This window comes from Heteronotia binoei, chromosome 18 (assembly GCF_032191835.1).
Source record: "Heteronotia binoei isolate CCM8104 ecotype False Entrance Well chromosome 18, APGP_CSIRO_Hbin_v1, whole genome shotgun sequence".
Taxonomy (NCBI): Eukaryota; Metazoa; Chordata; class Lepidosauria; order Squamata; family Gekkonidae; genus Heteronotia; species Heteronotia binoei.
In genome coordinates, this window is record NC_083240.1 from 41,521,894 (window position 1) to 41,534,451 (window position 12,558).

At 44.1% G+C, this 12,558-nt stretch overlaps 1 protein-coding gene across 1 annotated transcript in view; it reads left to right on the forward strand.

The window, feature by feature from the left end:
- BRIP1 (BRCA1 interacting helicase 1) overlaps nt 1–12,558 on the forward strand; it is a 186,959-nt gene that overhangs the window by 90,419 nt on the left and 83,982 nt on the right. The window lies entirely within an intron of this gene.

Here is a 12,558-nt window from a genome sequence, read left to right on the forward strand (position 1 = left end):
TCAACCTCAAGCTGGCTACCTGAAAACCCAGCTTCCGCCGGGGATTGAGCTCAGGTCGTGAGCAGAGCTTAGGACTGTAGTACAGCAGCTTTAACACTCTGCGCCACGGGGCTTCTGTGCTAGCCTAGGAGAAAAAGCCACAGTGCAAGAAAGTGCCCAGGAGGGGTAATAGAAGCAGCCTGTATTGCAGGGGTGTCAAACTCATTTGTTATGAGGGCCGGACCTGACATAAATGAGACCTTGTCAGGCCAGGCCATGTTGGGCCGGGCCATGTGTTTAAGATTAGGTAGCAGAGATATAAACTTTATAGACGACACAGACAAGCGCAATTAAAGATTTTTTTTTAAAAAAAACTTAAAACATTCTCAAAACATTAGCACTCGGTTTTAAAGGTGCTTTCTTTATATTTCTACTGTGGGATCCATGAAACTGGATAAAGGAAGCTCTGTCTCTTTCCCCCCCTCCCAGGAGAACAAGAGAGAGGGAGCCTCAGCCAATAGAAGGAAGAGAGGCTTGGCTCAGTAGCTCTGCTTCCCCCTTCCCTTCCTTCCCAAGGGAAGAGCCTCAACCAATAGAGGTTTTGCTCTGTAGCTCCTGGCAAAGCAAGCTGAGATGCCAAAGGAAGCAAGAGAATGGGAGAAGAAAGCAGATGACAGCCAGTTGCTTGGGGGCTTGATAGGAACCCTTCAGGGGCCTGATTCGGCCCCTAGGCCACATGTTTGACAGACACCCCTGCTGTATTGTGACTTGGATTTCAGGTAGCTCCAGTCCTGTCTGGTATGTGAGTGTTCATCTTAAAAGCAAAAGAATTCCTAGCCCTCATGGTTGCTATTTGATTGAAAAGGCACAAGGTGGCACCTGACGGGTTCTCACAAGCCAGTTCCTGAACAGTTGTTAGAGGAGAGGACTCAAGTGCCCAGCGGCTAGAAGAAAACCCTGGTATTAAGCTACACTGTTTGACGAATACTTCTGTCTAAATGAGCATTGGGTATTGTACCTCTTAACCTTGTCTCCGCTTTTTAAAAAAAATTGTGGTTCATGATAAGCAAGTCTTGTTTTCCATTTTGTTAGTGGAGATTTTGTAAAAGCAAAATCCTTTCTTAAAGGGGAGGGAGCATAACGAGCAAAGTTCTCCTCCCCTCTGTCTTGTGATTGATGGCCCGCTTGAGCTGGAAGACTGGTGGACATTTCAGAAGCATTAAAAAACCAACACTCTAGAATTTACTGAGATTGGATCCTACAGCCCCAGTCTGTTATTGATGGTACTTAGCTCTGAATGCAAGGAGCATTCTCCTGGTTGAAGAGACCTCTTGCATTGAAGGAAACTGCTGCTGCTGCTACTGAAATGGAGACATGGTATCCAATCATCAGTCCCTATCGTATGCCAGTAATATTCCGAGTCCGGTACAAGGTGTTGGTCATCACCTTTAAAGCCCTATATGGCCTAGGACCTGCCTACCTTAGGGACTGTCTCTCCCCACACGTTCCCCAGAGAGTACTACGCTCAGGCTCACAAAACCTGTTGGTAGTCCCCGGGCCAAAGGAGGCCCGTCTAAAATCCACCAGGGACCGGGCCTTCTCAACAACGGCACCTTACTGGTGGAACCAGCTGCCGGAAGAGGTACGGGCCCTGCGGGATCTAGGGCAATTCCGCAGGGCCTGTAAGACAGTCCTCTTCCGGCAGGCCTATGACATTAACTGACAATGAAAACATCCTGGATGGAACAAAATGTATTTATAGGCCGCCGGTTTTAATTATCCTATTTTATCCTGCTTTTTATTAACCTATAGTTTAATTGTATTTTAAATGTTTCAATCTGAAGTTGTTTAATTTATCATGTTGTAAGCCGCCCTGAGACACTTAGGTGAGAAGGGCGGGGTATAAATCTTAATATAAATAAATAAATAAATAAATAAATCGAGGATTACATCTTTTAGTGTTACTATCTGTGTGCATTTACCTGCCAGAAAGAATCATAGAGTTGGAAGCGACCTCCAGGGTCATCTAGTCCAACCCCCTGCACAATGCAGGAAGCCCACAAATATCTCCCCCTAAATTCACAGGATCATCATTGCTGTCAGATGGCCATCTAGCCTCTGTTTAAAAACCTCCAAGGAAGGAGAGCCCACCACCTCCCGAGGAAGCCTGTTCCACTGAGGAATCTCTCTGTCAGGAAGTTCTTCCTAATGTTGAGCCAGAAACTCTTGATTTAATTGCAACCCATTGGTTCCGGTCCTACCTTCTGGGGCCACAGAAAACAATTCCACACCATCCTCTAGATGACAGCCCTTCAAGTACTTGAAGATGGTGATCATATCACCTCTCAGCCGCCTCTTCTCCAGGCTAAACATGCCCAGCTCCTTCAACCTTTCTTCATAGGACTTGATCTCCAGACCAGGTAGCATCTGGAGCAGAGAGTCTTGTGGTCTGTGAAAGCTTCTTGATCTGCCCAGATCTTTCTGTGTGACCAAGATAGCCAGTTTGGTGTAGTGGTTAAGTGCATGGACTCTTATTTGGGAGAACTGGGTTTGATTCCCCACTCCTCCACTTGGAATGGCCTTGGGTCAGTCACAGCTCTCGTAGGAGTTGTCCTTGAAAGGGAAGCTGCTGCAAGAGCTCTCTCAGCTCCACCTACCTCACAGGGTGTCTGTTGTGGGGAGGGGGGAGGTAAAGGAAATTATAGGCCGCTCTGGTACTCTGAGATTCAGAGTATAGGGCGGGATATAAACCCGATATCATCATCATGTAGCCCTTTTTATCATAGTGAAACATGGAATGACCAAAAGTACCCCCCGGTTTTGTCTGTGTTGTAGTTGCATGGGTGCTTTGTTATGTAACTGATCGCAACAAGCCCAGACAAACAATATGCGAACATACTTACTGCTAATAAGGAGCAATCCAAAAGTGCAAGTCAAAGGGTTGGATCCCAAATGTTTGTATGCACAAGAGCCACATGATACATGCTTTTAAAAAAATTCTGGACTTCTTCCTTTCATAATTATATCTGTTTCTTATCTTTATTTATTTAAACATTATCAAGGCGCAACATACGGTAGTTGGTCCCCCAAGGTGGGTAACTCCAATAAAAATAACGTAAGGAAAACAATAATACCATTCCACAATATTTTTATAAATGAACAAAGTCAATTGAAGAAGATATTGGATTTGTACCCCGCCCTATACTCCGAATCTCAGAGTCTCAAAGCAGTCACAATCTCCTTTACCTTCCCCCCCCCCCACAACAGACACCCTGTGAGGTGGGTGAGGCTAAGAAAGCTTTTTACAGCAGCTGCCCTTTCAAGGACAACTCCTGCGATAGCTATGGCTAACCCAAGGCCATTACAGCAGCTGCAAGTGGAGGAGTGGGGAATCAAACCCGGTTCTCCCAGATAAGAGTCCATGCACTTAACCACTACACCAAACTGGCTCTCCATTGACATATCCATTGCCCAAAAGATCAATACCTAACCGGATCCAAAGCTCCCCCTCCCTGCACAGTATCATTTTATGCCCTCTCTAGAAATCCAGTAAACTATCAGGGTGTTGCTGTCGAGAAAGCCAGCAAGGCAGAGGCCTTTTTTACTTTCCTCTAAGATTGTTCCAAAGAAGGACGGCCGTCACTGAAACAGCTGGCCACACCCTAATCATAGGGGGTGGGACAGAAATGGAAAGTCAACACTAATGGCACAGGCAAAGCTGCCTTGTAAATGAGTAGAAGGAGGGATGGTTGTTCATGTATGTTGGTTCCACATTCTGAAGGGCTTTACCTTGAGCTGTGCCTGGAAGCCGGTAGAAGAGATCTCAAAGCAGGAGTGACATGCTTTTAGCAGCCTTCCCTCTGCTAGCAAGCAGGCTGCCTCGTTTCCCGCAAGCGGAATTTTCCATTCCAAGTCATCTTCAAGGGTAGCCTCGCATTGAGCTTCAAGGTTATTGTAGTGGCTAGGATAGCTGTCTGAGGCTGAGCTTCTCAGCTCTATGCAGCTGAAAGCATTTTTTTGCTGTCATGTTGACCCACTGCTCCACCTGGCAAGCAGAATCAAGCAGAACTCCTAAACTCTTCCCAGAGTCCTTCGAAGGAAGTTGGACAGTGCAGAGCGGTAGCCTTCCCAGTCAACATAACCTTCATCTTATCACTGCATCCCTGCCCTCTGGGATAACTCATCCTACAACAGAACTGCAAGAAAAGCAACCTGGAGAATCTATTCACCTTTAAATCAACCAGCATAGTGCATTATAAGGACTGAGATTTTGGCAAGGGTGATCTTTATAAAGCTTAATTAACTAATTGAGGGCAGTGTTCCCTCTAAGCTGAGTTAGTGTGAGCTAGTTCACAGATTTTTAGCCTCCAGCTCACACATTCTTGTCTTAGCTCAGGAGAAATGGCCCAAGAGCAAACTAATTTATGCAACAGCTCATAACTTGAATGCCAGTAGCTCACAAAGTAGAATTTTTCCTCACAAGACTCTGCAGCTTAGAGGGAACGTTGGTTGAGGGTCATACTTCTGAAGGACTGGCTTCTTCTGTATGCCTTTACCTTTCTCATGAGGTTGTCTTCAGAGGCTTTGCTGCGTGTGCCCCTGTGATCGGGAGTGAGGTGGCAGAGCACCAGGGACAAGGCCTTGTAAGTTGTGGCACCAGGATTATAGAGATTCTACCCACAGGTGCCCACCTGGCACCAGTTTTTCTATCTTTTAGATGCCGGCTGAAGACAATTTTAAAAAATTCCCTAGTCTTTTAAAAAAGTTGGCTTTTTACCTTTGCATAGTTGTGTGTTCTGCCTGAGTTTTTTATTATCCACTGGTATCTTCTAGAAGTCTCTACATTTAACTGGATGTTGCTGTGGATCTTTTAAGTGTTACTGCTTTTGCGGTACTACATTTTAAGGTCTTCTCTGTGTCAAGTGCTTGCTTGAATCCTCCTCTTGCTGTTGTATCCAGTTATTGCTGCTGGTGCTGCAGCTGTGTATATTTTTCAAATGGTCTTAACGTCGTGTAGCAGTGGTCCTCAACCTTTTTGACACCAGGGACTGGTTTTGTGGAAGACAATTTTTCCATGGACCGGTGGGGGTGCTGAAGGTTTCGCTGCCCCTAAGCCCACACCCCATCCCTGTCCTCCCATGGGGATCTTTAAATGAGTAGGCCAAGGTCTTTGCCTCATTCCGCTGCTCTGTTGCTAACAGGCCACGGACCAGTACTGGTCCATGGCCTGAAGGTTGGGGACCCCTGTCGTATAGGTTTAATTTTTCAAGCCTTCACATGCAGAGTTATGAGGAGAGGCAGGGGAGACAGTTGTGCAGAGAGCAAGTTCGGTGTAGTGGTTAAGTGTGCGGACTCTTATCTGGGAGAACCGGGTTTGATTCCCCACTCCTCCTCTTGCACCTGCTAGCATGGCCTTGGGTCAGCCATAGCTCTGGCAGAGGTTGTCCTTGAAAGGGCAGCTGCTGTGAGAGCCCTCTCCAGCCCCACCCACCTCACAGGGTGTCTGTTGTGGGGGAGGTGTCAGAACTTGGATGAACTTCAGACGAGTCCAATACTTGTTACAAGTTAGGATCTTTATTGAAGAACTACAGAGCAACGAAATAACAGTAATGCCAATCCCTGGCAGTTGGTTACATTTTATGCCATCAGCAAAGCACAATAAAACAATCATTCACACGGTCTCAGACAAGTGTCTCTTCTTCCCAGCCTTCGTTATCAGAAGGGAGGATGCTCCCCTGTTGTGAAGGCCAAACGGCCTGTCTTCAAAGGGCACCTGTGGATGTTAAGCAGAGACTATCTGCCGCCTGCCCTACTGCCCTAAATATTTGGCATAGCACAGGGGCCAGGGTTAATTGCTGTGGTCAGGCACTCTATGTTATTACTAAGTTACAGTATGGAGTCAGTTTGGTCAAGGCAAGTAAAGCAAAAGTTACAAGTTCTGACAGGAGGAAGGTAAAGGAGATTGTGAGCCGCTCTGAGACTCTTCGGAGTGGAGGGCAGGATATAAATCCAATATCTTCTTCTTCTTGTGCAAACCAGGGCTTGCTTGTCATCACTCTGCGTTCTCATGAGAACTAAGACTACTGCAAGTATGTCGGTACTCTACACACGCTTCACATCTCTGATTAGAAAAAAAGCGAAAATTAGTCCTGTGCATTATTTTAATACAAGGTGGTGATAATGTGAATTTTATTAGCTAAGAATATGCTTCCCTGTAGTTGTGTTTTTTTTAAGTACTTTTAGGCAATTTTTTTTTTAAAAATCTTCAGTTATTTCCCCCCAATTCTATGGGTGGTGTGCAGCTTTATGAAGCAAATCAAAAACAATAAAACCAGCTTGTAAATGTATGGAATTCTTACCCTCCGTGTGTGACTTTTCTGGCTGACATGCATGCACAACCTCCCCTACCTGTGGTGGGTAAGAATTTGCTCCAGATAAGGAAGTGTGGCTGGCGTTTTGTTTGCTTTGTTCTTTTAGTCAGCCAGTCAGAAACGCATGTATTTGCAGACAGAAACTCCAGCAAAAATGATGTGGTCTAGTCGGGGGGGGGGGTTGAGCAGGAAGGCACAGGAACGCAGTTCCTTCTGGCTTGGCGTCAAGGGGTGTGGCCTAATATGGAAATGAATTCCTCCTGGGCTTTCTTACAAAAAATGAAACAATGGTGATATCAGGGGGTGTGGCTTAATATGCAAATGAGTTCCTGCTGGTCTTTTTCTACCAAAAAAGCCCTGGGTCTAGTAACGTTTGCGGATTCATTTTCAAAGCAAATTTATTAGGTTTCATCGTTGCTTATGCTAACTTGCAAGCTGTTCTGAGCGCTTGCCGCAACAAATAGAAAAAGTTATTAAAAATATTGGTTTCCCTTGTCGTTTTTTAAAGCATAGCATCCGAATAGAAAAGTTGCGAAAGCCAGCCTTTCCCATGGAGCGTTTTTGAGAGCAGACTGGTGAGCATGGCGCTTCCAGTGATTATTCTGATCTAATGCCTGTGGAGATCAGACTCTTTAAATATGGGCCAGCTGCTAGGATTCCTGGGGACAGAGACAGGCACGCTCCCACCACTTGATGAGTGCCAGCGCAGTGTCAGCAGTCTGAGGGACTAGACTCCCTATTCCCCTAGTCAAAGCTAGGTAGACTGGTGGGTTACAACTGGGACCGGCAGGGGCTTTCAGACTCTAAAGTGCCCTGTGGCACTTGCTTTTTACTTGGGGGGGAGGATATTTTCCAGTAACAGCTTCACATCACGTAAAGTGGAATCCATAGCGACAGTTGGTGGCAGATTATTGGACGTTATGTCTAAAAAAATTATATGCCGTCCTGGCAGATGGAACTTTTTCCCACCGAATTTCACACCCTGGATAGCAATGTCTTTTAATATTTAATCACGCTCTTAGTTTAAATATCTCAAACACTCAGCAGCAGGAAAATAAACAAAGAATTCATTATTATTCTGCACTCGCTCTCTCTCTCTCTCGTTGAAATCTCATCAGTTGGATTTGATAGTTTACTTTAAAACATAGACTGATTTCCACTCTAATTTAACACTTTTTGCTGGTAGATTCTGCCTCCCCTCTCTCCCCTGAAAGGGTATTTCAGCAGTAATTGCATAGAAGGGAGATTTGTTGCAATTGGTGACACTGTTTATACTTTTTTTCCAAGTGCTTTGTGGTGATTACAAAATGGAAATAAAGTAGGAGGAAAAGCTGCGATTGCAAAGAATAAGCAATTCATTGCTAGAAACGTTCCTATATGCAAGACAGTGGCTTTTTATACAGCTTGCTGAGGTTGCTTTGACCTCGCCATTGTTCCATAGCATGGCAGCCTCCACAGTTCCCCACTCCCTTTGGCGTTTCTTAAAGGTTCACTGATTGATGTGATTGAGATGTATAAGAGTCCAGGGCCTCAGTAGGCTGATCACAGTCTTGAGATATTTATGTCCAAAGTCCTATCTTTGAGGTTTATTATTAATGCATTAATGAACAAAGGTGAGATGTCAGCCAAAGAAGCTAAAACTCGCTACATGAAACAATTTATTTTAGCGCTGATAGCATTGTGTACTCCTCTCCATGTGGATGCAGACTTCAGCCAACGGAGCTGAAGTCTCTGACCAGGTTAGAGCCGTACCACGTTCAGAGGCACACTTTGCCAGGTGTGGACATGTATTGTCAACTATGGCTGACACACAATCCGAAAACAGCACCTGTATTTCCTGGTGAAATGTTATATTAGAATTTGGCAAGCACAACATTTTTTTCCTAGCTGTTAAATAATCTGCCCTTTTGAGAACTGATTTAATTAAATGGAAGTAAATACACATTTATGGAGACCTGCACAATGATGCATTTTTGAGGATGTTGAAGGGACTACTTGGATTCAGTGAGCAAAAGTTTTTGATCATTGTTTAAAAGAAATACCATCTTTAATGCTTTCTTTTTCTATTAATAGTAGCACTACAAAGCCAAAAAGCCTTTAATCTGTTCATTTTATGGCTCTCATCTGTTCATCGCTGTTTATTAACATGACCTGTTGTTGATTAATGAGCTGAAATCAATTAATCTTCCAGCTGAAGCTTGCAACTTTAATATGTATAATTTTACAGTTATCATGTATGAATGAGAAATGTTGCTTAGAAGTGGGTTAGTGTACATCCAAAACCACCCTAAATTGATGTTGCCATTCTGCAGAAGCGCATATAACACCTCTCGGAGACAGATGCCTTCACAGTGCACATAACTGATGTAATTGGTTTCAAGTGTTAAGCTCAGAACTCAGTAATTGTTTTAGAAGAGGAAGTTTTGTGCTGTCAATGTAAAGTCATTTTTCAGGGAGAGCCAGTTTGGTGTAGTGGTTAAGTGCATGGACTCTTATCTGGGAGAACCGGGTTTGATTCCTCACTCCTCCACTTGCAGCTGCTGCAATGGCCTTAGGTTATCCATAGCTCTCGTAGGAGTTGTCCTTGAAAGGGCAGCTGATGTGAAAAGCTCTCTCAGCCCCACCTACCTCACAGAGTGTCTGTTGTGGGGGAAGGAGATAAAGGAGATTGTAAACTGCTCTGAGTCTCAGATTTAGAGAGAAAGGCAGGGTATAAATCTGCAGTTCTTCTTCTCTTCTTATTCATGTCATGGTTCAGATAGTACAGAGAAGTCAGCATTGTTGTCATTGGTTTAGGAGCATCTGATAGGGTGCAGATTCCAGCCACTTCCTCTGTTTTAGACATGAATGTGGATTGGTTGCCCATGGGGGTTGCGTGTGCATCCCATGTGGAACTAACAGACATCTGAGGTGGGGCAAGCATAGTCTTCAGTTCCTTTCATGTGTTGTAACCTCATCTGAAAACCGTGGTTTATACATGGTGGAGATGGAGATCAACAGCCTGTTGTGAAGGAATGTATGTCTTTGTTAAGCTTTGGCTGATTTCAGAGTGTTTTTCTACTCTACTCCCCTGAAGGAAAATGTTTGCTTTCATTCAGAATGGATATTAACATTGCTAAACAAAGCTAGTTTATGCATATACAAGTAGAGATGTCATCAGATTTCACCTGAAATGAAGATCTGAGGTGAAATTGAGAAGTTCTTGTTCAAGAAATGCTTTGGGGGTTCCACACTTCCCCGTTATAATGTCTTACAAAATTTTGTGGTGAAATGAGAGGATTTTGCTAAGCCAAAAATGTACTTTGGTAGGACTAATGAAATTGGGAAGAGAATGATCCCATAGATACAAACTACTAAAAGGGAGGAGAAACTGTGTTCCTAAGGCTATGCATTGAAGTAAGCGCCATGATTGTGGCAGGAAAGCTTACTCCTATGTAAGCAAATTTAGGTTTAAGATACAGAAGTTGTTATCTTAATTGTCATGAAATTCACAAAGGAAACCTTTCAGCTGAATAGGTTGAATGATAAATAACTTCTAAATATTTTAGTGGAGCACAATGACGCCAAACATGGTTATACACCAAGCAAGTGTATTGTTTCAAGAATACCAAAGAGTTTGCATAAACTGCTGCCTCATCGGCAGGCTCGACATATTAGGAGTGTTATTCTGGGTTCTTTGGCGTGCAAAACATTTCATTTTTCATTACTGTTGTTGCTGTTCACTTTTTCCATTATTTAAGGGGGTTATTGAAAAATTGATGGTATGTTGGTACCAGAGAGACATCCTGCAGACTTCAGTGTTGATTTATGGCACATGGAACATAGTTCTGTGCTTCAGTTTCCTGCTGGCAAGTGGCACTTTGTCATTGTCCCTAAAGAAAAATCATACCAGTGAATTCCCCTGTGATCCCCCCCAAGCTGAGTGATGCATACTCTATCTTCAGAATTGGCTATGAATTATTCAACTTTTATTGTACTAGCGTGTGCACAGAGTAATCATAATCTTGTTCATAATAACAGAGTTTATCACCCTATCCTGGGTTTGGTTTAATTATGTAGTTGTGGTCTGTGGCATTCTCCCTTCCTCCCGAGTTCTTTTTGTATCACGCTTGTGAGAGCTATTCCATATTTTGCCCTTCGTTTTCTTACATGAGCAGACTTGTCTCACAAAGGTTTTGATCACAATGGACATCTGGTAGGCCCTTTTCACATTGTTGTTCTAAACCAGATGTTATTTATTGTTGTCCTGATTTTGAGTAAAGTGAAACAGGGATGGGGTTTTCATGCAGTGAATTTCTTTCTGTTAATGAGCCTTCTCTGAGGAACTATGATCATTTCAAACAGTGGTGCTTCCCCCCACCCTTTTTCGCCATGTAATCTTCCTTGGACTTTTAAAAACATTCTAAGGTGAGTGCTATAGCACTAAAGTGGCACCATTGAGGTGCATTGACTCATTGTAGGACTTTTAAAAAACATTCTAATGTGGGTGCTATAGCGGCACCATTGAGATGCGCTGAGGGTATTGTAGGAAGTGCTGTGGACATTTTAAACAGCACACCACAGTGATTCAGAAGCGCAACGAAGGCACTGAAAGTAGAAAAAAGCAGTTTCTCTCAAAAGCAGCTCAACCATGCTTTACTAACCTAATGCAAGTGGACCTGTATGAACAGGTAAAAAAATTCCACTGGCAGCCATTTACTAAAACAGAATACAGAGGTAGCTTGAAAAGGGCCATGATGTTTTTATAACTTTTAATTTTTAATAACTTTTGTATATCGATTTGCCTTCTGAGTGTTCCAGCCCTCCCCCAGCTATGTTGGGGGATGTTAGGCATGATCTTGGGTGGTCAGTGCATGTGGGGTGACTTCTAAGGTCAGCATGCCTCTCCAGTACCCCTCAGAAACGTCCCAGAATCATCTGCAGTGCACAGAGAATATCAGTGCTCAAGTTGGTGTGGAGGCTCATCCTTAAAGGAGGAAGATTTGAAAACTAGGGATGGGCATGGACAAATTGTTGATTCGTGCTAAAAATTACCAGTTTCTGGTTTGTTCCAAACTGGTCCGTCTGACCCACTGCACCCGAACATGAAAATGAACTGGCCTTTTTTCTTGGCATGTTGTTTGGTTCATTTTTTCAGATAGCCTAGCATGATTCCCCAACCTTTGGGATTCTGGTCAGTTTCCAGTGAAACTGACAAGAAATGACAGCTCCAATCTCCCCAACCCTCTGGGTTTCTGATTAGTTTCACTCCCCTCCAAGTTTCCTGGGGGTGAAATGGACCAGAAGCTACTGGGTGGCTTCCCTTTCTTTCCCCAGCTTAGACATACTCCTAGGACAGCAGTTTACTGGGACCACCTGCTTTGGGGGGCTGTAGGTTGCCCCCCCAAAATCCAATTTGCGCCAAACTTGGAGAGCAGGTGGAGGAGCCGCTAAAGAGTTTGCTGAAAGTTTGGTGTCTCTAGCCCACTCGGGAGCCATTCTATGATTTCCTGAGCTGAACAAATCAATGAACCATGAATGGTTCAGGAAACTGGAAAAAAACCCATGAAACTATATGAACCACCGAATCGAGCAACCCAGTGATTCAAAACAAAGCAACGCTGAAACAAAATGAACCACCATTTTTGCGTTCTGTGCCCGTCGCTATTGAAGACTGTTGAAACTATTTTAACACACTGAGTGTCTCTTTTTTAAACAAGAGAATTTTTTGAATAAATCTGTTTAATTTGTTGGTTTGCTTAGCTGAATTGAAAATATAACAGTGCTGGGCTGGATACAGAGGCTCAGTGGAAGAGCCTTTGATTTTCCCTGACATCTCCAGCTCAAAGGACCAGGCAGCAGGTGATGCGAGAGGGATCTACCCGAGACACTGGAAAGCTGTTGCCGGTCAGAATAGACAATGCTGCCCTTGATAGACCAAAGGCCTGATTCAATACAAGGCAGCTTCACGGGTTCCTATGCTGTTCCAGCGGAAGCCCACTTGCTCTGGCGAGCAGAACTGAAAATTTGGATCTAGTTATCTGTCTATAAAGCAGCCCCGTGGCGCAGAGTGGCCACGACCTGAGTTTGATCCCGGCTGGGTTCAGTAGCCAGCTCAAGGTTGACTCAGCCTTCTATCCTTGCAATATCAGTAAAATGAGTACCCGGCTTGCTGGGGGGGAAGTGTAGATGACTGGGGAAGGCAATGGCAAACCACCCCATAAAAAGT